Genomic DNA, 27,184 nt, shown 5'->3' on the forward strand with positions numbered 1-27,184 from the left:
AAGATCAACCAACAAAAAATAAAAAGGAAAATCCTAGATGTCTGAAGTTCAGATGTCAAAAAAGGATATTCCAACAAAGAGCTTTTGGAGTGAATAACCCCCAAGTAAACTACTTTGGAGTTACTCGGGGAGGAGAAGAATGAGAAAAAACTTACTTGTTCGAGTTTTGTTCAGAGTATCGTCAGAGAATAGAAATGCAGAAGCAACAATGGCGGAGAGAAAATATCCAGATAAAGGAACAACTGTTCTTGCAAATGACGAAGGCAAGATTGAAGCACACCTGAGGGATTTAAATAGCCCTAGGGGGTGATGCGATGGTTAAGCATTTGTACGGATCAAGGGTCAAGAAAGAGGGACGGTTCGAATTTTGAAAAACAAATCCAAGATCAACGGTCAAGAGATAATGACGTTTCAAATTGGAAACTTAAGAGCTAAGTTCATCCCAAGCCTCCACATGGAGCATTATGCACCTGATACGAGGAAGCGCAGCAAAAAACCAACCGTCACACCAATATTAAATGAAAAGAATATTTTCAATTTTTCTTGGGTAGGACAACACATACACAGATACGAGGAAACGTTTGGTTTTCGTCATAAAGTGGGTGCAACTTGGAAAGAAATGCTTCAAGTAAGCCACAGGGGGTTCGGATTGAACCGAGTCAACTCAAAGGCAGGGGTATGTCCCAAGGTTCCCGAATGTCAACCCCTCTGAGGTTCCCGAACGTCAGCTTCGACCAAGGTACAAGGTTATTTCAGAAAAAAGCCTAGTTCATTTCCGAACGTGGCTCTAAAAGAGGAAAAGGAGCAAATTCTCTAAGCACGCCATAAGAGAATCCTACCAGTTCATCACAACAACTATTGCAAGAGTTCAAGGATAAAGAAAGCAAAGATTCATTTCATTTTCAAGGGCCATGGGGCCAACCCTTACAAAAAAAAAAGAGAGATAGTTCCCTATTTTTCTAGGACGAGTTCTACACGCAGAAGGATCCACAACTGGAGTAGGCCACTAAGGCTCCTCGGGAAGAGGTGGCGAATCATTAAGAAACTCCTCGATGTTCGGATCCGCCGGAATAGGATCCTCATCTTTTTTAGCCCAATCGGGGAAAGGTAGCTCGAGCTTTTTGAAGACTTCTTTATGGCAAACACCTTGAAAAGGAGTCGTATCGAAAGAAGGGTCTGCCTCAAGGATAGCCTTCCATACATCATTTGCTCGCTGAAGGGGATGCTGTTCAGATATTTTCGAATGCAGTCCCTCCGAAGATCTTGGGAAAGATGTTCGGGTTTGCATGGAACGATCATCTTCTTAAGACGATCATTTTCAAGGGCCAAAATCTCAACCCTTTCACTACATTCGAAAGCGAGCATTTTATGCTTCTTCGCTTCACGTTCCAAAGCACCAACACGGCTAATGGACAAGTCAAGATCCTTCTTCAAAGTGTTGACTTTGTCATTCTCCTCCTTCAGCAATACAACTTCCTTCTTCAACCGATCCACTTCGAATTTGCTAGCACCAATTGCTCCTCACAACTTTGGAGTCGGGAGCCACCACAACCATTCGGTTCAAAGCCTCAATATGCTGGTAGAAATTCTCCACAATAGTCCTAAGAAAGCAGACAATTAGTAAGAAGTCCTAGAAAGAATTACAGAGTAGACGACAGAAGATCAAAGAAACATAGTACCTTGTAGAGAGACGAACGAGCGTATCGTCACTCAAAGACTCAAGAGTTTGACAATCGGCTGGCATCAAGCTAAGAGAGCTCCACTCAATAGCTTTTTCATGATCTTGCGTGACCTGATCCAACACTCTCAACGTCCATTGTGGAACGAAAACCTCCTCAGAGTCTTTACTCTTCTGAGATTTCTTCGGGACAAAAAGCGTCGGTTGGGTTATGCTTCCTTTTGGTTCGGGCTGAAGAGGGAACTTCTGCCTCTTCTCCAATTGGCCTCTTCCCTTTCCCCGAGGCTTCAACCACTGGTTTCAAATTCCTTATCCCCTTGTAAGAAGGGTCCAGAGGAGGAATAACAGTTATCTCATCTGACGTCAATGCCCGAGGAGACCTTTGCTCTGCAGCCACAACTGCCTTGGCCGCCTTGGCCCGAAGGGTCTCTGGATTAATTCTGGGAGGCACTGCAAAGAAGGATAAAGTTAGAAAATCAAGTAAGGTGGCAATACATTCCAAAAGACAAATGCAACAGTTAGAAAGCTCACAACGAGCCAGCCCCCAATATTGAAGAATGGGGGTGTATTCCATCTCATAACCATGTATCTCTTGGTACCATGGAATTGACTTGATCTTCTTGGCAGTTGCTTTTTCGGCTTTGGATAGGGGAAGGACCCGGTTACCCTCAGAATATGAAGTAAGTAGCTTCTAGGTGATCGGGAAGTTAAGATCTGATTGAGGCGCTCGGCAAAAAAAATACCGTTTGTGCCATCCTTCGTGATTGGAAGGACAGATTCCCCTAGCAAGGATACTGCCCGACCATCCAAGCTCAATCTTATTGCTCTTGGAAAGAAAAACCCAACCCGAAGGGTGGGAAAGAGACAAGGCATGAAAATGTACAAAGAGAGGGAGAGAAGGTTTGATACCAAGTTCAAAACACAAACCCAAAAAGCCGACGATAAGATGCCAGCTATTGGGGAGAAGCATTTCGGGACAAATGTCCCAATGATTTAAAACAGCAGAAAACAAAGAATGGAAGAATGGAAAACGGACTCCACTCTCCAGAGTATCTATATACAAAGAAAACTCTTCGGGCAAGTTCGAATTGGCCCTTTCATCAGGATTGGGAGCTCTAAGATAGTACGAGGGAGGAAAATCAAAACGTTCAACCGCCGAAGGGAGTTCAACTTCAGTAAAGGAGGAAGGAACAGAACCAGGTTCGTCCTTGGGTCTGCTAGGTTGCTTAAACTGCCGAGAGGTCTCAGCAGTCGCTTTAGGAGTTTTGGACGGTCCAGACTCAAGAGGCAAGGAGGGAACTTCAATATTTTTATCTACCTTTTTCTTTTGGCTCACTTCTTCTAACTCATGCCAAATGGCGGTTAAAGTTCGCATATCATTATCCGACGGGAACAGAGACAGAAGCCTCACCACCAGAGTCTCCCTTACCGGCGCTATGTTCGGAAGAACCTTCATTAGAAGCCCTACCACCATCCATTACTGGGAAGGTCTGTTTTTGTTATTAATGGAAAAGAAAGCGGAGACGAAAGCAAAAGAAAGGACCGAGACAAATAAAGGATACAAAAGAGTCAGTGAACTTACTGATTCACCGAAGCAGAGAGCGTAAAAGCGAGAAGATTGTTAGGGCGCAAAGAAAACGACGAAGTTTCAAACTCCAAACAAAGAGAATGAAACATGCGAAGACAACGAACAACTTTTAAGCACGCAGATAATTGAGGACGTATACGATCAGGATAAGTTCAGAATTAACGATCATGATTGGGAGACGTTTCAAAAAAGTTTGAACAAATTGAATCAGTACAGACGTTTTGAGAAACCGTCGTTTCGATTTCGTGAGCAATGATGATTTCGGCTACAGAGGACACGTGGCATCACCCCCATAAGAAAGGAAGACATTTGCAAAACTCGAGAAAAAAGTGATGCAACAACATTAAATGTGATTCGACATTTAATAAGCGAGGGAACATTCCAAATTCTCATTTGATAAGTGGGTCCAGATCAAACCAAGCCCTTAGAGTCGCCCGAACGCTTGGTCTAGGGGGCTCATGATACGGGAAAAATTATTGTCGAACCAGGTCCGCCCTTGGTTCGACCCTCAACCCCGGTCGGGAAGAAACAGACCGATTCGCATCTGAGCAGGCCGGGTTTAAAGATAGCTTGCTGAGGAAGAAACCTGACTCAATCAACAAGCAAGCCCGAATCCGTAATTGTCGGAGTGGACGAATCGTCAAGGAGACGGTTAACGACACTTACGGGATCAAACGATCGTGCTTACTCGGATAACTGCCACGCTATGATCGTGCTAACAAAAGGAGTTATCCATTATCTCACCAACAAACAGATCTATCATCAACGGATCTAATCATTAAGATCGAATGGTCACCCGAAGAAGGCTCAAATAAATCCAACGAAGGAGATTAGAAGGTAAACACTATATAAGACATGACCTACGTATAAGAGAGGTATCTGAATCGTATTCCCAATATTCGTATTCATACTTTTGCTCTGTACTCAAGCAGAGCCCTTTATGATCAGTTCATCAACTGACTTAGCCTTCGGAGGTGGACTCTCGACCCCACGGTCGGGCCACATCGGGGGGCAATTTGGGGGGGCGATCATGGGGGGGGGGAGGGGGGGGGAGAAGGGGGGGGGGGGGGGACCCCCCCCTCTTTTTTTTTTTGTTTTTTTTCCCCCCCCAAAAAAAACATTTAAACACCCCCGGGGGGGGGTTGTTCCCACTCGTAGTTCTTCTCCAGGGAAAATCGATTCATGGAAAAATACAAGATAAGTCTATTACAAGTCGGTTTTTGCTCACAAACCTGGTGATGCGTCCTAAAATCGTTAAGCCTCCACGAATATGAAGATGACTTGCAAAAGAAGGTTAAACGACCGCTAGGGTCGGAAGGCCACCTCTAAAGCTTAAGTCAGTCCCTAAACTGATCACAGAGCTCCGACTAGATGCAGAGCTTAAACACGAATACAAATATCAGGGAAACGATTTAGATACCTCTAGAGTGAGGGGTTGCTTGTTTATATAGACTTTACCTCCAATTCTCTACCGTAAGATGACTTCATGATCTTTGCGGATGACCGTCCGATGGTAGGGTTCCTCTTGGATGTTCGGGGGTGCAGATAGTTACCGACTTTAGCATGACTCCCTCTCCGCCTTGACGATAGTTGCTTCCTATAAGTTAGCTCCATCTACCGTAAGATTTGGGAGGTCATTCATTGATTGGTAACAATAATGCGACGCCCTCATAAGATCGTAAGATTAGGTTAAAGTGGGTCTTGATTATGGTCCAACCGGGACTGAGGGTGCAAACCCAGTTCGATGGGTTCGGTGTAATTTTCTTCGTATCATTTGCCCCGCAGATTGAGCGTTCAAGCGACGCCCTTGAATGCTTGGTCTGGTTTGCTTTTTTACCGAACTCTACTAGAGATGAAAAGTCTTTCCATGTCAACATATCTTTGCATTTAATGCTCCTGACACCTACTTTGAGCGGGTTGCCGTCGAGCCATCTGAACTCCTCGTTCTTTGTGCAAAGTGCGCCATGTGGCAATCAGGGAGGGGCAAACATTGCATCTTGTTGTTCGAACCGTCGTGTCTCAAATTTTCATCATCATTACTAAAATCTTCGAATTGTCAGCGATTACAAACCGTTGATGATCTTTAATCTGGGTCGTTCGTTCATTCTATTCAAACCGGCGTATGATTTTGCCCGTTGATGGAGTTCAATCTCGTTCATCCATTTGAATTTTGAACCTATAAAAAACCCCCCAACCTCATTTGGCTTTTTCACTTCCGTGTGCCTACTTCTCACTCGAAAATTGTTGTTGCTTTGAAGTTTCCGGTTCCTGCTTCTTGCGATTCATCAAGTTCAAGTGAATTTTCTTTGAATTCAAGCATCTTATTCTCAGAATCACAAGTAAGTATCCGCTCTTTGCTTCTTTCTTCTCATTCGGGCAACTCGTTCTTTGCCATTTTCTATTGCCCCTTTTTTTGCTTTTCTGGCCCAAAAAACCCCTTTTTAGCAGTTCTTTGTTTTATGGAATATGGTAGTGATAGGACTTTTAATGATGACTCTATTGATCGTATGATCGATGGGGAGGGCTCTGCTGAGCAAAGGACTCCCACTACCTCTATAGAACTCTCCGGTGATCAGGATTATCGAATCACTGAACACTGGCTGGACTCTGTTCCTGCTGACCCTAGGGATCCTTCTGGGAATGCTCCTATTACTCGTGGCTCCTCTTCTAAGAAGAGGAAAACTTCAAAGAAATCAATGGCTGGAGGTTCCCGACCGTCGAAAAGACCTTCCACCAGCCCTTTGTATTATGAATCCAAGGTTCGTCCATCAGAACTAGACGATCTTTATTCTGATTACTTGATTCCGTCCGCCTATGTTCTTCATATCCCGAACCCCAATGAGAGAGTCAACTCCAATCCTCCCTGAGAGTTCTCTATTTACATCGAGTCCTTCAAGAGTGGGGTTCATTTCCCCTTATATTCTTCCCTTATTGCTGAAATTCTCAACCACTGGGATCCTTGCTGAGGGTACCTATCCTTCAAATCACAAGGGATGGCACCATGGGTTCGTCTTTTGTAGTGCTCCCGAATCCAATCTAAATTTCCCAATCGGGTGGAGCAATCCAAAATCTTTTTCCCGCCTCAACCGTTCCTTCTTTCTTTCTGATTCTGATAATGAGGCGGTTCGGGCAATTAAACCTATGCCCCCAAGCATGGAAATCCATGGGTATACCATGGAATATGAAGAGATACTCCGCTATTGGGGCCTGACTCATGATGAGCCCCCGAACCCCTATTTCTTTTTACTTAGTATTCTTTCGATCTTTATGATGATTCTTATTTTTTTCTTTTCGTCTTCCAGTGCCTCTTAAATTTAACCCCAACTCAGTGAAGGCTCTAGCTCAGTAGAAGTTTGCTACCGCCGAGGAAAGGGTCCTCTAAAAGGGGGTGGAGAAAGCTGCTCTAGAAGGTCTGTCCAAACCAAAGAGGGCCTCTGCCACTACCGCCTTGAGGGAGGTTTCTCTTGCCCCAAAGGGGCTTTTGAAGACAAGGCAAGATCGTGCTGCCAAGGGGAAGGAAACGATGGAAGTTGAGGAGTCCACCCGCGATGATGCTGCTCTCATCAAAAGGAGACGGAAGTTGATTGATGATGTTGCTTCCAAAAGGGGCAAAACTGATCAAGGGGAGATTTTGGTCCCCAAATGGAAGGTGAACGTTCGGGACCCAATCCTCCTGGACACAAATGCGTCCATCGACTGGGCTATGAATGCTCGAGCTCCTTGTGATTTGAAGGCCCTGAGCAAGGTGTCTGATGACGAATTGGTGAACTCCAACATCAGGTACATCATGAATTCCTTTTCTTTTTTCTTTTTCTTTTTTGACAGTTCATTTGTACTTTTCTAACCCATTACCGAACATTTTCCTGATGCAGGGTCCTCACAGAAAACTTCCATCATGAGATGGAAGCGAATATGCGGGTTGGTTGCCTTAGCGCTTGGGCCAAGCGTAGCGATGATATTGCTCAAAAGAGGCAAGAAGAGGTCTCAAAGCTAAAAGAGGAGACCGCCTGACTTCGGACTTCTGCAGGGGAGCTTGTGGTGGCCAAGTCCAGGATGGAGGAGATGGATAGGGAGCTTGGACAGCTGAGGAACATTGTCTTGACCTCGGAGTCCAAGATAAGTGATTTGATCCAGGAGAGGCTAGAGCTAGAAAAGAAGTTGGAAGCTACTGTTGCTCCTAAGGTTCTTGAGGATCTAGATCAAGAAGTTTGGAAGGCTTGTATCTACAAGTATTTGAACAGCAAACCGTTCTATCAATTGCTTGATCGTTATAATTTGGTGGCGTATCGAGAGGGCATCAACGATGTTTGGAAAAGCGTACTAGCTGTTGACCCTACTTTCCCGATCGAGGAGCACAAGGACCTCATCTACGAGGAGACCTTTGAGGCTTTGCAGCAACCTGCCCCAAGCTGGGTGTTGGAGAAGGATAACCTTGCTCCAAGCAATCCGAATGTTGAGGGTTACCTCAGTGATTCTCCACCCATGACTCCCGAACGAGAGGGTACGGAGGAGAACGTTGGACACCCAAACACTCCGAATTCAGGGCCCCGAAGATCAGACTCCCGAAGCTGTCGTCGACCAAGTCCCTGATCCTCTTGTGGACTTGTAATTTGTTTAAGAATTTTTGTGAAAACTCTTCCGGATGCCATTTCTGGAGGAATCCGTTGAGCTAACTCCCGAATATCGGTCTCCTGAATCTTCATCGATCATGTGCCTGATCCCTTCAACAACACGTAAGGTTTTTTGGACTTCCTCATCTTCATCCCTTATTACCCGAGGCCATATTCTTAATTGGTGTTTCATCTGGGTGTATCTATGGCCAAGAATTCCGAACCTTTGATATCCCGAACGACTTATTTGGATAAGCTTTTCTAGGAAGTTCAAGCGTTGCCTTGCATTAATTGCTTTGATTGATGGTTCACTTTTCGAGCTAGCCATCTTCGTAACAGGCGTCGGAACCACCACATTGATGGATTTGACAGGTCCATAATCATTTTTTGAAATTTGAAAAGTGATTCATCAACCGCCATTGATCTTTTAGCATTTGAACCGGGGCAGCCGACCCGAACGAGACGAACCCCGACGAGACGGGCCGACAACAACCCCCGAAGACAGAAGCGGGCCCCGCGGCAGCGGGACGAGGGGGCCGGAGCCAAAGAGCAGGAGCACGGGAGGAGGGGACGAGACCCCCCCGATCCGCAGGCTTCCCGTCCCAACAGACCTCGCCGCCCTTTGGCGTGTCTTTGCTTTCTCAATCGATCCGGCTGAGGTTGGTTTGACCGGCCGGCCTAATGGATATATTTGAACCGTCACTAATTCTCCACCCTTGATTTGCTTGGTGCAAGCCTCTTCGTTTTTTCCCTTGAGGCTATTTAAACCCTCTTCTTGGTGAAGAGTTCTCATTTCTTCATTCTTTGAACTTTGCCAGTCGTAGGAAGTTCCCAAATTCTTCTATCAAAGGCTGAAAGTCTGCAGAACTTGTAGAAGAATTGTTCCTTACTGATTAAACAAGTACGTTTGTTCTTCTATGACTGCTTTCTTGATATTCTTGAGGGAGTTCCAGATTTTCTTTCTCTACCTACTGATTCTGTCATTTTTCTTCAAAAAGGGTTGTAGGCTCTATTGATCCTTTCTGGTTTTCAGAGTATAAGGATTTTCTCAAGCCAGTGAACTTCATTTGATAGGGAACCTGACTTCATAACGTTTTTGATTCTGTTGTAGTGTCTTTGCAACATAATCCAAAAAATGTTAGAGAGAGCGTTTCACAAGAAGCTTTTACCCTTGGGGCGTCAGCTTCCTCTGAACCAAGAAGGCATTCATATTCTGGTGAAGAAATTTACAGGCCTTCCTGAAAGTTGAAGAGGTTTGATCGTGTGATGGGTAGCTTCGACAAAGCACTAGAATGGTGCACTCTTGCCCAAACGCCAGCCGAAAGCAAAGCCTTTGATTTTGTTCCCGACGACGCATTCGTAAACTCACTAGTAATGTAAGTCTTCTGATTTGAACTTACTGTTTTCTTTATGCATTTCTGACTCCCGAATGGATCTCTCGATGCTATAGGAGTACTATTGATAACTTCCACAAACAAGTGGAGGCGTCTTATCGGATCGAGAGAATGAATTCCAAAGGCTTTGGGCAGAGGCTGCGGCCAAGGATCGGGAGATTGAGCGTCTTTGGGATAGACTTTGGGAGGAGGTCAAGGTAAGGAATATTGAGATCGAGCGTCATTCCAAGGATCTAGACTTTGCTAAGGGGAGCATCTATGGTTTCAAGCGGAGGATCGTGAGGCTTTCGGGGGAGCTGAATGATTCCAAAGAGAAGGTCAACAAACTCCGGAATCAAGTAGTTCCACCCGATCTTGATTGTATTCCTGCCGAGACCCGAAGAGCTTGGGTAATATCCAGCCCTATTCTAACCCTGACCCTAACCCGGATCCACTGTTGCTTTTAGGTCCGAAGACCCGAAGCGGTGGTAGAAGAGACTTATGGACCCTTTTGATTGATAATTATGAGTCGGAGACCGAGCCCATGGACATTGACGATGATACCCCTCACTTGAGTACATTGTCGGTGTTTAATGAAAGTCTGCGCATCGGAGAAGAATGATTTAGTTGATGTACCTAATGGACTCCCGTGCACAATCCAAAGGTATTCCCCAAAACTAGACTTCTCGATTGAATTGTAGAAGAAAACCCCACTCAATTTGACCTTGTATAGCCCTCCAAGTCCCTGTCTGGAGTTGCTAAACTAAACCTGATTTTCTGCTGAGAAACATTTTGGTCGATCCTCTTTGGTCGATGCCATCGACCAAGGCCCATCGACAAAGGTTTCCCAGTCAGACAAGTTAAGGATTCTTTGGAATATTCCCTATTCTATTTATACTAACCTCATGTTTTGAGCCCTATTGCAATCATTTTCATTCCTGAGAACGTGGGGGGAGCTTCCCAAAGCAACTCCTAGGCATTTGTGAAGGAGACTCCACCAAAACTCATTGTTAATCATTGTTTCTTTTCTCCATCTACAACTACAAGGTATGATTCATCATTCCACTCTCTATTCTATCTTTTTCTATTCTTTTCTATCCCTCTCTTGTTGTTGAGACCTTGGAGATGGTGCTGCAACCTTGCAACCATCACTCCAAGTGTCCACTCTTGCTTAACCTATGATCCTCTTACCTATCTATTGATGCTATGCCCCCATTTCAAGCCTAGCATATACATTCTTTGATTTTCTTCTTAACATCATGCCATCTTGTACAAAACTGAGGTATATAGTATGCTATGTACATGTTTATCACTAGCATATGATCCTAATCGAATTTCTATAAGTTCCCTTAGCTAATGCATGCCTTTTCAATGTCAATGCAAATCAATTTCAATTCATGCTATGATGTTTGTCTCTTGAACTTAGTAGCTCAATTTGGGGCTTTCTATTTAGACCATTGGATTATGTTAATTCCTTGATTTGTAGTGTCCCCATACTGTTCTTAAGCATTCCTCCAAGTTCCGGATCGATCCGAACCCCGGAAGACCAATCTCAGATCAAAACCCCCAAAACCCACTATTATGTCCCGAAGACATTTTGGTCGATCCTCTTTGGTCAATGCCATCGACCAAAGACCATCGACCAAAGTTGTTGCTGACAACAACCTTAGCCAGTTTTGACCCGTTTAACATCCAATCTTTCCGATTGCTTCTCTAACTTATTATTGATGTTTGTTTAGGTTCTTAACATTACTTTTGGGCCATTTCTTGGTAATTCTCGATTCATCATCAACTCAACCTAAGGTAAGGATGGTTATCTCCATAAACATATGTTTGGTGCTTATACTTAAAGAACATAGTCTCTTAATTGCTTTTAATTATTATAGGACTATTATACATGTTTTAGAACAGTAGTATTGTGATTTCTTATACTCTTGTTAGAATGGTTTATTACTCTTGTTATTTATATTCATGATGGATCAATTCGATATTATGATTTAACTCTTATCATGAAGATGTATTGAATGAATGAGAAATGATGGACTTGAATATGTGATTGCCTAAGTATAACTTGGGATTGGGGAGTGTCCTATTGACGCTCCTGTCCTTGGGCATCGGAGGGAATAGTATGGGATGTTCTCCGAAGGTGCCTATCGACACTTTCCCGAGTTATTGGATGACATACATAGGATTGTCCAGTTGTGTGGCTAGGATTGTCCTTGTCGTGTCAGACCCGAATCGAAAGGGCATTGAGACAGAACGACCCATGGTAGTGTATGGTTTGATGGGCACTCAAGACCGGTAACCAACCCGGGAGAGGACATAAACCATGCTACGGATACCCGAAATGGGCCATTTATTGGTAGGGTTGCAAATAGCTAGACTTGGGCTCACGGGCGCTCAAGACCGGTAACCAACCCGTGAGAGGACGTGAGAGCTTCCCGTTTAGTATTTGTGGATGACCAATAGGGTTGATGAGTCCGTAATCTGGGATTACGCTGACTCTAGTGTGAAGGATACCGGAAAGGATCGCCAAGGGCAAGGAATGGACATATCTAGATCTGACTTGATACGACTGAGTAGATGACTTGCATTGGGCTAGGCTTTACTGTGACATGCGCCAATACTTATACCAAATGGTGACGTGAGAGAGCGGTGACCAATTTCCCTTACCATGGTTTGAGAGGACTCTACCCAATTACCACGGCAATCCCAAGATACGGAATGGGTTGAAGGAGAGTGACTGACAACCCAAAGAAGTATGGTGCTATGACTTAAAGCATGTCTACCATAGAGACTAGCATTCATAGAGTTAGAATAATATTTGCATCACATGTCTCATGTCACATTGCATTATGTTATGATTTGTATTTTGTGTATGATGTTAAATTATGGAATAACTGCCTTGCTGAGTTTTTTGAACTCATTCCTTTTGTGCAAATGTTGTTAGATTATCCTACAGGTACTGAAGACTCTGATGGCACATTCTTCGAGACGGACTTTGATTCCTCATACTACCCTCCGGTTGGTAGGTTCGGTGAAGATTAGAGTTTTGGTGCCGAAGAGGATTACTCTTCGTACCAGGGTTAGCCCCACTATTGTGCGGGAGCGGCAGAGCTGGGCTTTCTTCGTCCACACCTATGAGGAGACGATCATTAGGATAGAAGAAACCCTTGTCTAGTGCCCCATTTCCCTGGTTTATTATGGAACATTTGGATATGTAATTAACTTTCTCTGAATTTTTTTTTTTTTAAAAACATGGGATTGTAACTAACTTGATTATTATTACATTTCCGCTGCTCTAAGAGAGTGATTTTCACTTATTATCTCATCTTTATGATTACACTTATACATTGATATTATCTAGTTCTGGCACTCGATAAATTGAATCTTATCTTATTCATGATATCTATTATTTGTTGCTTTTACCTTAATTTTTATTGTTCATGATTGTGTTATCGTGTATGTGGGAGGCATGGTCCCTCAATTCTTGATCCTTGGACTGTGGATCACATTCCGGGTATGCCAAATAGGGTACCGGCTGGGTGGATGTGACAACTTGCATCCTCAAGTACTTGAACAGTAAGCCTTTTTATAACTTGTTGGACATTTTCAATACTCAGGCTTATCGAGATGGTTAGAATGAGGTTTTCAAATCTATTTTGAAGAGGGACCCGAATTTTCATACGGCTCCTTATCAGAAACATTGCCATCTCGAAGTCTTCTCCAAATTACAGCTTCCCCTTCTCGACTGGGCCGAAGACGTGGTAGATCCTCCTATTCCCGATCCAGACATTACGCTTTATCTTGACGATTCTCCACCCATGTCCCCGATTGAGGAAGAGGTAGAAGAAGAAGAAGCCGTCCCAAATGCCAGGCTCTCAGACACCAATCTTTCTTCCACAAACGAGGAGGATAGGGTCTAGGGTTCGTCGTTCGTCACATTCTTCGTTCTTCTTACCCTTAGTTGGCAGGAGCTTACAGAACTCTTCGCAGCGACCAAAGATGAAGTTTTGTTGCCAAACGAAGGGTATGGAATTCTTCATTCCATGGTTGGAGGGAGCTAACGGAGTGCTTCAATCATTAAATAAAAAGAACTTTTTGTCTTAATATTGCCCGATTGTGACAAGTGTCTTTCACCCTTCGAGAAGTCAGATTGGCCGAACTCAATTATTGGTCTTTCAACCTGACTGGTCTAACAATTCCTTAGAATGCATCGAAGGTCTCATTTGGTGTTACCCGAAGCGTTGTACCTAGTAAACTCAGAATTTTTCTAGGCGTTTGAAGGTCCCATTCGATTACCCGAAGCCTTTTACCTAGGAAATCCTAGGCGTTCGAAGGTTCTGTTTGGTGTTATCCGATGCCCTTTACCTTAGAAAATTCCTCATAATTTTCTTTGAGGCATTCAAAGGTCTCATTTGGTGTTACCCGATTCCTTGGACCTAGTAAATTCCTTAGAATTTTTCTAGGCGTTCAAAGGTCCCATTCGGTGTTACCCGAAGCCTTTTACCTAGGAAATTTAGGCGTTTGAAGATTCTGTTCGGTGTTATCCGATGCCCTTTACCTTAGAAAATTCCTCAGAATTTTCTTCGAGGCATTCAACGGTCTCATTCGGTGTTACCCGATGCCTTGGACCTAGTAAATTCCTTAGAATTTTCCTAGGCGTTCAAAGGTGTTATTCGGTGTTACCCAAAGCCTTTAAAATTCCTGGGAATTTTTCTAGGCGTTCAAAGGTCTCATTCGGTGCTACCCGAAGCCTTTTTATTCTAAATATCATTCTTTATGCTTATATGTGTCCCCCAATCAAAAGATTTGGTAGTCAAAATCCAAAATTTGCATTAAATAATTGTAGATCCTCTACTTCAAAATTGATATAACTTGAATGACTTAAGAAAAATATTTTTTCAAATGTTTCGCATTCCACAATCGGTCAAGCTCGCGTTTAGTTGCCAAATGCTTTAACTTATAAGCTTCCGAACCCACTTGCTTGATAATCATATATGGTCCTTCCCATGCTGGGTCCGGCTTCCTTTGATGATGCCAGTATGATGCTAGAGTATTTCTTAAAACCAAATCTCCTACTCGGAATTGTTGGTGTCTTACTCGAGCATTATAATGAGAGGCTATCCTCTGATGATATTGCTGAGTTCGAGCAATCGCTTTTGCACACACTTCATCCAATAACTCGAGGCTATCTAACAAACCTTGTTCGTTCGCCTTTTCTTCAAATTCTCTTTCCCGAAGGGTTCCTGCCGTTACCTCGACCGGCGCTAGTGCTTCTGAACCATACGTTAATTTGAATGGAGTTTCTCCAGTGGGTGTCCGGACAGTGGTTCGGTATGCCCAGAGGACATTCAGTAATTCTTCCGCCCATAAAGTTTTATTGGCTTCGAGCCTTTTCTTTATTCCATTCAGCAATGTTCGGTTTGTCATCTCCACTTGGCCGTTACTTTGAGGATATGCTACTGATGACATTCGGTTTTCGATCATATAAATGTTGCAGAAGAGCTCGAACTGGGGATTCACAAATTGTATTTCGTGATCGGTTACAAGTATCTTTGGGATCCCAAATCTGTGGATGATTGACTCCAGCATGAATTTTTCCATCTTTTTCTCTATGATTGAGGCCAAAGGAGCTGCTTCTACCCACTTGGTGAAATAATTGATTGCAATGATTAGGTATTCTCTTCCTCCAGATGCTTTCGGGAACTTTCCCATTAAGTCAATTCCCCACATTGCGAATGGAATTCGGTTAAGGATTGACGTAAGGATTGTGGCAGGCAACTTTGGCACGTTCAAATGTACTTGACATTGATTGCAAAACCGAACGTACTTCATGGCATCCTCTTGTATCTTGGGCCAATATAACCCATGCCGGAGGATTTTATGTGCTAGGGCTTGACCACCCATATGTCCTCCGCAAATTCCTTTTGTGAACTTCTGCCAAGGCAGTTTTGGCTCCTTCTAGTCCAATACACCTAAGTAAAGGTCCAGCAAAGGACTTTCGGTATAGCCTCCCATGCTGAATAGTAAATCTTGCTACACAAACTCTAATGGATCGAGCTTCTTTTAAATCTTCGGGAAGTTTATCATCGCGAATATACTCGACGATCGGGTCCATCCAACATCTTTTACTTTCTATATAAGATACTCTATCCGCCTTAGCACTCGGGAAGCTCAATTCCTCAATGTAGACCGATGGTTCTAAGGTTTTTTCCTTAGCATTGGCCAACCTGAAAAGTTCATCCGCTATAGTATTCTCCTTCCTGGGTATCTGACATACCTTAACATCTTTGAATTCTTTTCGGAGGGTTCGGATCAGCTCTTAGTACTTTTGTAATCGAGGCTCTTTTATCCCGTACTCTCCTTCCACTTGGTTGACTATGAGTTGGGAATCACTATATATAATTGCTTCCGCTACTGCCAAAGCTTTAGCGAGTTGAAGCCCTACGATGAAAGCCTCGTATTTCGCCTCGTTGTTACTTGCCTTGAATCCGAACTTTAAGCATATCGGATGAGAAAACCTCCTGGACTTTTAACAAGACGCCCGCCCCCGATCCATATTTATTACTAGAACCATCAACATATATATGCCACATACTTGACAGGGTAGGTTCGTTTTCTTCCTCAATCAGGGTCGTGGATTCCACTATAAAATCGGCCAGGGCCTGTGCTTTTTTAGCGGTTCGAGGTTTGAAATCCACCTGGAATTCCCCCAATTCTACCGACCATATAACCCTTCTTCCAGATAAATCGGGTTTAAACAAAACCTTTTTCAGAGGGAAGTTAGTCAATATCTCAATCACATGAGCCTGGAAGTATGGTCTTAACTTTCGGGCCGCTATCATAAGTGCCAACGCCTGCTTCTCGATCTCGGAATATCTTGTCTCCGGATCCAAGAGTACATGACTGACATAGTAAATAGGCCACTGCTTTTTTCTTTTTCTCTAATGAGGATCGCACTTACGGCCGATTGTGAAGTTGCTAAGTATACTTGTAAGGTTTCTCCCTTCTCAAGTCGAGAGAGTAAGGGTGGCTGCCCGAGCCTTTTCTTCAGCTCCTCAAATGCCTTATGGCATTTGTCTATCCATCGAACCTCTTTACTTCCCCTTAAATCTTTTAGGGCTTTGAAGAAAGGTAAGCAATTTTCTCCCAATTGTGAAATGAATCGGGTTAATGCAGCTATTCACCCAGTTAGACATTTCACATCCCGAATGGTCTTTGGAGGTTCCATGTTGATCAGGGCTTGTATCTTGACTGGGTTTGCTTTGATTCCTCTTTGGGAAACCATAAACCCTAGGAATTTCCCTAAAGACACTCCGAAGGCGCATTTCTCCGGGTTCAGCTTCATATGGTATTTTCTTAAAACATAAAATACTTCCTTGAGATCTGCAATGTACCCTGCCCGTTGGAGACTTTTTACTAGCATAGCATCTACATATGCTTCCATATTTTTCCCGATCAGATCACTAAAGATTTTGTTCACTGCTCTTTGGTAGGTAGCCCCTACATTTTTCAACCCGAATGGCATGACCTTGTAAAAATAACTTTCCTAATCGGTCATGAAAGCTATTAATCTCTCATCTTCCTTGCTCATCAGGATTTGATTGTATCCTGATTAATCCATCCATGAAACTCAATGTTTCATATCCTGTGGTTGCGTCGATCAAAAGATCTATTCGGGGAAGCGGATAACAGTTCTTGGGGCATGCCTTGTTGAGATATGTGTAAGCCATACACATTTTCCACTTCCCATTCGACTTCTTTACCATCACGACATTTTCCAACCACGTAGGGCATTCTATGGTTTCAATGAAACCCGAATTCTTAAGCTTCTCAACTTCTCCTCTGATTCCTTCATGTTTTTCTATCAAGAAGTTTCGTCTTCTCTGGATCATATGCTTGGCGTTCTGGTTGATCCAGAGCTTATGTTCGGCTACCGCTCAGTCTATACATGGCATGTCATCAGCTGACCATGCAAACACATCAATGTTTCCCCGAAGGAAAACCGTTAGTTCTTCCTTGAAGTTTTCTAGTTGCTCAGACCTAATATGGGTTGCTTTCCTTTCATCTCCTGGCTACAAAAGGATTCGTTCTAACTTTTCCATGGGTTCGGGTCTTTGCATGGCGTCCTCATCCCGATCGTCTCTTATTTCAATTGGTAAGGCCGTGGCCTTTTTAGGTCCAACTTTATCTTTGAGATATGCAACATAGCATTGTTGGGAAAGCTTCTGATCCGAAGTTACCTGACTGATTCCCTTTTCGGTTGGAAACTTGATCTTCATATGCCTCGACGAAACTATCGCACCCAGCTTCGTTAATGAAGGCCTGCCAAGAATGACATTGTAAGCATGAAGGTCCCGAACTACCAGGAAATTTACTTGAATAGTGGATTCCTTTGGGAAATTCCCCACCTAAAGGTCCAACTGGACCGATCCTTCTGCCACAACTGACAAACCAGCGAACCCGTAAAGATGCGTGGATGATGGCTTCATTAGATTTTCCTCGACTTTTAGCTTTTGATAAGCTTCTTAAGACAGGAGGTCGGCCAAAGATCCTGTGTCGACCAGGACTCTGTGCACCTCTCGTCATCCAATTTCGACTTTGATTACTATTGCGTCGTCATGAGGTATGCACATGCCCCGTTCGTCTTCTTCTCCTAACGTGATAGGATTCTCTTCTACTTTCTTCCTCTTCTAAGATTCTCCTGATACCATGAATTTGGACTTCGCCTTTAGCTTTCATAAGGATTCGGGTTCGGAACCTCCAAATATAGTAAGGATAGGGGATCGGCTAGGTCCGACCACCTCCTTCCCTTTTCTCGGTTTAGGAGCTTCGACTCGACGCTCCCTGCTTATCGAACGATCCTGTTTCTCAACGGTCGACCTCTGCTCGTTTTCCCAACCTTTCACAAAGCTAGCCAAGTGCCGCTGATTTATCAATCTTTTGATATCCGCCTTCAGGTGTCTACACTCATTTGTATAGTGCCCGTAATCTTTGTGAAAACGACAATATTTCTCCATATTCTTTTCTCCCGTTTTTGCTATTATTTTTGGCGGCCATCTCAAAATGTCCTGATTCTTGATTTGCTTCAAGATTTTCGATCGGGGAGCATTTAGTGCCGTGTAGTCATCTTGATTGGGTGATCGCCTCCTCCAGGTTGAACGCGATTTCCTTGCCCGATCATGATTGGGCTACTTATGCTTTTGGCTCCTTTCGGGAACCTTTGGTTCTTTGCTAGAAACCTTGGGCTCACCCTGCCGTGCGTCAAGTATTTCTGTCACTTCTGCCTATTTATGACATCGTTGCACTAATTCTGAGTAGGTGGATGGCATATCCTGAAGTAGTAACTCCATTAGCTTCCGATTAGTAAGCCCAGTGAATAGAGCAGTTTTGGCCACCTGCTCATCTAGATTCTCTATCTCCATGGTCACTTTATTGAATCTCTTCAGGTACTCCCAAACTGATTCGTTCTTTCGTTGCTTGATTGTGAAGAGCGTTTCCTCCGTCTTCTTGATTTAGATGCCACTCTAGAAACGTCCAATGAACTTTTGGGCAAGTTCTTCAAAATCGAAGATTCTTCCCGAAGGGAGGTTCGAGAACCATTTCTGCGCTGCCTCGATTAGGGAGGAACTGAATACTCTGCAAAGAATTTCATCAGAGTTTCCAGCTACTACCATAGTTTGCTGATAGTAACTGATATGGGCTATGGGATCTCCCGAACCGTCAAATGAAGTAAATGTTGGGAGCCGAAAGTTGTGTGGAAACTCGAACTCGGCAATAGCCTCCACGAATGGAGTTTTTCTGATGATCGAATAGATGTCATCAGCCCTTCGCTCTCGGGAAAGTTATCCCAATCTCTGATTTATGTTAGCAAGCTCTCAACCAATATGTAACGATCGCCCATCCTCTGTCTGAATGGTTCCTCTTCCCGAATGTTTGGAAGTCGGCAAGTGAGTGCGAACTCCTCTTCGTAACCTCGTCATTGTTCCGGTTCAGCTGGCCTGCAGCCTATCATGTCAATCATCTCTCATGGGTAGTTCCCAATTTCTTAATCCTCGAGTTCGACCTTGGTGATCCCTCTGATCGTTCTGGCCATAATTTTAGCCTTCGTCTTGTTGTTTATCTCCTTCATGAGAATGCGTTCTTACCGGAGGTATGAGCACATATGCCTCTCTCCCGCACATCTTCTTGCCTCCACTTGATCAGGAGCCTGGGGAGCAACCACCTGCCTGACCAATGTACAAAGTGTCTGCTGCATCTCTAAGAACTGGATCTGCATTTGTTCCAGTTGCTGTTGGAGAGGATTAGGAGGGTTTAGAGGTTCATTACCTCCTAATCCTCCATCCTCATGGACTTCTCGACCTCGACTTCCTTCAGGTATATCCGCTGGATCATTTCCATCTAAAGGACGAATACTTGAGTCTCGTTGAGCTGCCGCAGCCGCTGCTGCTGATCTAGTTACCATGACTTCTTGAAGCGTTTCCCACAGACGGTATCAAATGATGCGTCCAGAAATCATTAAGCCTCCACGAATATGAAGATGACCTACAAAAGAGGGTTAGATGTGGCCCAACCGCTGGGAGTCGGGAGGCCACCTCCGAAGCTTAAGTCAGTCGCTGAATTGATCACAGAGCTCTGGCTAGATGCAGAGCTTAAACACGAATACAAATATCAAGGAAACGATTCAGATACCTCTAGAGTGAGGGGTCGCTTGTTTATATAGACTTTACCTCCAATTCTCAACCGTAAGATGAGTTCATGATCTTTGTGGATGACCGTCCGATGGTAGGGTTCCTCCTGGATGTTCAGGGGTGCAGATAGTTACCGACTTTAGCACGACTCCCTCTCCGCCTTGACAATAGTTGCTTCCTATAAGTTAGCTCCATCTACCGCAGGATTCGGGAGGTCATTTGTGACTGGTAACAATAATGCAGCGCCCTCATATGATCGTAAGATTAGGTTAAAGTGGGTCCTAATTATGGTCCAACCGAACTGAGAGTGCAAACCCGGTTCAATGGGTTCGGTGTAATTTTCTTCGTATCATTTGCCCCACAAACTGAGCGTTCGAGCAACGCCCTTGAATGCTTGGTCTGGTTTGCTTTTTTACCAAACTCGACTAGAGATGAAAAGTCTTTCCATGTTATGATATCTTCGCATTTAATGCTCCTGACACCTACCTCCAACGAGTTGCCGTCGAGCCGTCTGAACTCCTCGTTCTTTGTGCAAAATGCGTCACATGGCAATCAAGGAGGCGCTAACATTTTATCTTGTTCTTCGAACCGTCGTGTCTCAAATTTTCATCATCATTACTAAAATCTTCGAACCGTCAGCGATTACAAACTATTGATGATCTTTAATTTGGGTCGTTCGTTCGTTCTATTCGAACCGGCGTATGATTTTGTTCGTTGATGGAGTTCAATCTCATTCGTCCATTTGAATTTTGAACCTATAAAAAAAAACCCCAACCTCATTTGGTTTTTTCACTTCCGCGCCTGCTTCTTACTCAGAAATTGTTGTTGCTTTGAAGTTTCCGGTTCCTACTTCTCGCGATTCATCAAGTTCAAGTGAATTTTCTTTGAATTCAAGCAACTTATTCTCAGAATCACAAGTAAGTATCCGCTCTTTGCTTCTTTCTTCTCATTCGGGCAACTCGTTCTTTGCCATTTTCTATTTAAGAGGAGAATTCTTAGAATATTGAATTTAGACAATTAAAAATTACTTTTGAGTGAAAATATTTAGTCACGGTGCCCCAGGTGGTAGAGATTACCCAATATACTTTCCTAAATATTTTTCTCATCTCCTTATATGTTGTCCTCATTTTGGGTGGTATCGTTTGCTCCTTGTGGTATTTTTGCTTAATACCAAATTTATTATGATTATAATTATGCATAATGTTATTTGACTATTCTTATTACTAATCAATTTCTTTTTTTTGGTAGTCATCTTGGGGTGAAGTAGGAAAAAATTCTGGATTAAAGTTTATCTTACAATTTGGCAAAGTCAACAAATGTTAAAGTTAACCTTGAACAAGAGGAAATTTTCACTTCCTCTGCTATTATTGGTGCAAATACAAATCTTTTTGAATTGAAGTTGGACCTCTATGACAAGGCGAATGTGGAGACAAGAAACTCAATTCATAACATTTGTAGACTCTTTAGTTATTTTTATTTGTTGATAATTTTATTTGTGAGCCATGGATAGTATTTGTGTCCCACTGTCCCATGACTAGATGGTGTTACAAACAATTATTTTATACCATTCATTTGTGATTTGTAAGCTAACAAGTGAATGTTATAAGGATGAGAATATTTTAGATGGCAGCCATTAGAGGCGAATGTGCAATTTCATACAACTTTTTAGTTTTTGGATTTAATAGGCCTTTTCTTAATTCTTTTGCACATGTCTTCCTATTCTCTTTTAACCTTCATTCATAATTCTGTTACTTCATTACCAAAAATAAAAAATAAAAATTGGTGTTAGCAGCATACTTGAGGGCTAATTACCTCCAAGAAAGCATATCTCCTAAGCTTTGAACTCTCTCATCTTACCATACTATTAGATACTTGATTTTCTACTGTGTGGGTGGAATATTCTTATACTTTATCTTTGATTTATCAGGGTATATATATCATTTGAGGCATATATACTATTTGGTTAATTAATTAGAAAGCTTTCGTTTTGAACTTACTGAAAAGAAAATTTTAAGGATAATATGTGTGCATCTATCAAGCAATTGCTAAGGGATACATACCTTCCACTTCCATTTGCATCTTGTACAGTAATATTTTTTATAAGTAAACATATATACAAGAATTTGTGGGATCAACTATTCTTTATAATGTTCAAATTCAATGCTATGAATCTTTGGAGCTTATCCGTCAATTTTTTTTCTTTGTTAAAATCCCAAATATCGGAGTATTGAACACGTTTGGAAATAGGTCACAAGTCTTCTGTTTTCTCACCTCCCCTATTTACTAGATTCAAATTGACAAATTACACATTTTCAATTAGATATCATTACTAGTGTTTCATATATTGGATTCACAGTCTTTATTTATCAAGTTTGGGACAAAGTTTGCAAGCAAAAAGTAGTGGCAGTAGCAGCAGCCTTCTCTAAAAGTACCTTTGCAGCAAAAAAAAAAAAAAAGAGAGAACCCCAAGAAGTACATTTTAATTTTAATTTTGTTCCTTTTTTATTGAATATTTATTTTAGTATAAGGTTAAGCCAATCTCATAGTGTGGACGGTGATTTTTGTTGTTCTAATGTGTGAATACACTAAAGCAATGCTTAACATGATTGATTCTTCGATTTGCCTAGTGCATTCACGATTCAAGTATCTTCTTCTATTTTGGGTACATTTTGCTTTCTTGGATAAGGTGGGGGGAAAGGGGTTCGAAATGTGTTCTTACTTTCCTAAATCCTAAGATGGAGAGGTGGGGGGGGGGGGGGAAAAATCAAGGTCCTGAATCAGGAACCTAATCTTATGGGCCCAACATATTGGGGTTTTTGGGTATATTAGGGCCATCACCCCAACCTCTCTCCTCCGGGACCCCATGTTTTTTTCCCTTTTCTTCCCCCTGTTTGGTTTTGATTTTCATTCCCATTTTTCCTCTATTAACATAAATCAATACAAGGAGTACATGGTAATTATTGTCCAAAATAAGTTGTGGAATGAAAACTAGGATTGGTAACTGAATAACTATAAATAGTTTTATAGTATTTTTACTAAAAACTCTATCACTTTTCTTATAGCTCCATCAATTGCATAAAGAGCACAAAAGGTGACGCGCATTTGCACGTACATTTTCTAACTAGTATGTGTGTGTATATATATATATACACAGTTGACCCAACTGCGGCAAAAGCCGGTTATGGTTGACCCAACTAAGTTAGCAGGACTTATGAAATCTCCTTTTAATGTTGTTTTTTCCCCGTCTACCTTTAAGTTTCTAAGAGAAGCATTAAGGGAGTCTAACTAACTGCTTAAATTTGCAGCCAATTGGCTATTTCTACTAGAATCTACAGGAGGGATCTTTGAGATTTTCTCTGAAATTATCTTTAATAATTCTAGGATAATATTATTTTGGACAATAATGATCCTATGTGGTATTCCTGCTGCAGTATATCTAGTGATTCCCACATTATCTACAGTAAGCTGGCCAGTATAATCTTGCAATCTTTCAATTGCAGTGGTATAATCTCGATTTGGCATAGGAGTTTCTCCACTTATAATCCAAATAATCTTTTAGTCAAAGCTTCAAGCTGATTGTTGGAATTTATTAATATGATTAATAAATTAAATGCCCAAGGGCAATATTGGAAAACTCACTATTAGGGCGGTTACAAAATAGGGTTATATATTTTGGTAACCACCGCATTAGTGAGTAAGTGTGTGATTCATTCGAGATTTATCTCTGAGAAACGGCGGCTCCATCTCTCTCTCCCTCTCTCTTAGAATCGCAGGCTTGGAAATTTTTTCCTTTCCTCGTTTTTGATCTTCATTCCATTAATCCACGGCATTTGGGTTGTGGATATCATTCCCTTTCCTAGTGATTGTGGAATCGCCCCGGTAGAGCATTGGTGGTTGAACGAGAACGTGGGTCTAGACTTCCGCTGCGAATACTTCATAAAAGGGAAAGCGAATCCAGGTAAGGAATCTTTCCCCAATCAATTAATTGAATTGAACTACTTTTGAAGTATTACCCACATTGGTATCAAAGCAATTGGTTCCCACGTTTTTTTTGTTCCTCCCCATTGTTTAATTTTATTGTATGGATCCAATGGGAGGATCAAGGGTTTACGGAGAATCCAGGGTTTAATACGAAACCCATGGGAGAATTGATAGGGTTTATGGAAACCCTTATTTTGGTTCGGATCCGAGTGGGAGATCCTTGTGAATTTCCCTAATGAAGATTTGCATGAATTGATAATCCATGATGATAATTTTTTGTTTAAAATTTATTGTTGGATTTTTTTCATGTGTTTTTGGATGATTTTTTGAGTGAAAAAACGTGTTTTACCGTTTTTTTTGGAAAAATTTCGTTCATGAAAAATCCCAAAAACGCCGCCGGCAGTGAAAACGCCGGCCAGACGGATTTTCCGTCTGGGCAGACGATCATCCGTCTGGTCACAAAATGCCGGACGGAATTTCCGCGGCCGCATGAGACGGCATCCGTTGGGAGATGGATTTTTTTGGATATTGGTCTGTCCAATTCAGTAATGTGTTTCTAACTTCATGGGACACCAATGGCCCGACAATTTGTGTGGTGTTTGGGCATTGAGGGCCTAATGGGGCCTAGTGGGAGCTAATGAGGTAGAAGTGTTCTGTGTGAACCACCTCATAGCTTTAACATGATTGCATGTTTTATTTTAATAAAACTATTTTTTATATATGGGTCTTTCAATCATGTTTCTTGCACAGAATGAAGCTCGTGTATAAGTTTATGTGGGTTTGCATGAGGATTTGATTGAATGTTTTTTAGCATTTCTTTTGGTTTAAGTGCTTATCCCATTAGGTTGACTATGCTAGTGTGATTTGATGTTGCTTGAGTTGTGTTTTATGCTAGAATAGTTGAACTCATCCTAGTATGTAATGTCTCTAGAATAAATGGCTGCTACCAAGAGCATTGTTGCTAACTTCGCGAAAGGAGATAAACCGAATGAGAGGTATTATGACATTTGGCACCGAAAGGTGCAGTATCTCCTAGAAGAATAGAACATGCTTGGAAACCGTAAACTAGACCATGTCCCCACCTGAGGAAGGTACCACTGCACAGTATAGCAGGAACCTTGAGCTTTACAATGCCTGGAAGAGGAAAGATCGGGTAGCTAGGATTAGTATCCTAAGCACCATGAGGAATGACCTGATGCTTCGGTTTGAGAAGCATAGGACTGCAAAGTCTTTGTGGGAGGCTGTGAAGTTCCAGTATAAAGGGACTTCCACCACAAGAGGCCGCCAGCTCAGACTCACATTTGATGGTTATAAGATGCACCAGGGTCACACCATGAGGCAGCATATAACCATCATGTCCAACATGATTAGTGAGTTGAGCGCATGTGGGCGCCAAAAGACTGATGAAGAGCAAGTTTGCAGTCATCAGGTCATTGCCTAAGTCTTGGGAGCATATGAAGATCTTCTTGACTCATGCTGATGAGGTCAAGACATTTGATCAAGCTACCAAGCACCTTGAGCTAGAGGAGGATCGGATGTTGGCCGATGTCCCTCACACTGAAGTAGTTGTTGCGGAAGCAACCACTAGTAAGGGTGCAGGCTTCAAGCGCAAGAAGGAGAGAGCTCAACCTCAGTGGTCTAGGCAAAGTAACAGAGATGGGAACAAAAGCAATAATGGTTTATGAGACATGGTTTTTTGGAGTTGTATTTGAAAACAATTCTTTGGTTTTGTATCTGGGTGATACAGTTTATGGTTATGGTTTTCTTCTGAATGGTTTCATTGTATTGGATACAATTGATTATTCATTTAATTCTAGTAGTGCTTTTGTTTGCCAAAATACTATGTGTATTGATTCTAATTTGTGGCATGCTAGACTAGGACATATTGGCTTAGATAGGATGAATAGGTTGGCAAGAGAAGGTCTCTTAGGCCAAGGTTCACTATCTGATTTGCCAACCTGTGAGTCATGTCTAGCAGGAAAAGCAACTAGAAAACCATTTAAAAAGGCTTTGAGAGCCTCTCTTCCTTTAGAACTTATTCATTCAGATGTGTGTGGACCCATGAATGTGCATACTAGAAAAGGACAGCTTATTTCATCACATTCATAGATGACTATACACGGTATGGTCACATTTATCTAATTTCTTATAAGTTAGAAGCTTTGGAATGTTTTTAAGAAATTCATGAGCTTAGTTGAGAATCAGTTAGATAAAAGGATTAAAACTCTTAGAACGGATAGAGGTAGAGAGTATCTCTCCGATATGTTCAAAGGGTTATGTGATGAAAAGGGGATATCTAGACAACTTACTATTCCAAGGACTCCACAGCAAAATGGGGTTGCTAAGAGGAGGAATAGAACCTTGCTAGACATGGTGAGATCCATGATGGCGCAGGCAAAGCTACCCATCTCTTATTGGGGAGATGCTTTGCTGACTGCGGCCTATATCCTCAACAGAGTTCCAACCAAATCGGTTCCTTCCACACCATATGAGTTGTGGACCGGAAGGAAGCCAGATTTGAGTTACTTGCGCGCATGGGGATGTGCAACATATGTTCACTCTACTTCTCACCAATATGGAAAGCTTGGACCCAGAGGAAGAAAGTGTATCTTTGTGAGATATTCTTAACCCTCAAAGGGCCATGTCTTCATTGGACTAGATGAGAATGAGAGGAGAACGGAACTTGAGTCTAGGGATGCAACATTCTTGGAGAATGATTTTCCATCTCTTTCAGGAGTTAACAAAGAATCATCGGAATTCTTTGAGATACAAGATAGTGGTCTTGTCACTCCAGGGATTCAGATTCTGGATAATGAACCTGGGGTTCATCCAGAAGATCCTAGTGGGAGTGGGAGTGCAGATGTGATAGCTACCTTAGACGGTGAGCGATTTGACATGCACTTGCGCCGTAGTGGGCGCGGGCTAGTTCCTCGTCGACGTTTCGACATAGAGGATGAAGCCTACATGGTAACTCCTGAAGAGATCGACTGTGAGATGACTTCAGTCGATGAGCATGAACCAAAGAGCGTGTAGGAAGCTCTTGCGGGGTCAAGCTCAAATGAATGGTTGAAAGCAATAAAGGAAGAGTTGGAGTCGATGAAAGTTAATCATGTCTGGGACTTGGTTGACTTGCCGCCAGGCCAAAAGGCAATTGGGAACAATTGGGTTCTCAAGATCAAAAGAAAGGCGGATGGATCTATTGAGAGATTCAAGGCTCGTTTAGTGGCTAAGGGCTACACCTAACGAGAGGGTGTTGATTA

At 42.5% G+C, this 27,184-nt stretch overlaps 1 pseudogene; it reads right to left on the reverse strand.

Annotated features, from left to right (window-relative positions):
• LOC149024443 (protein transport protein SEC24 A-like) overlaps window positions 1-3,152 on the reverse strand; it is a 34,352-nt pseudogene extending 31,200 nt beyond the window's left edge.
• Between the last annotated feature and the right edge of the window lie 24,032 nt (window positions 3,153-27,184).

Source organism: Hakea prostrata, chromosome 2, assembly GCF_041222555.1.
Source record: "Hakea prostrata isolate BN-2017 chromosome 2, UWA_Hpros_2, whole genome shotgun sequence".
Taxonomy (NCBI): Eukaryota; Viridiplantae; Streptophyta; class Magnoliopsida; order Proteales; family Proteaceae; genus Hakea; species Hakea prostrata.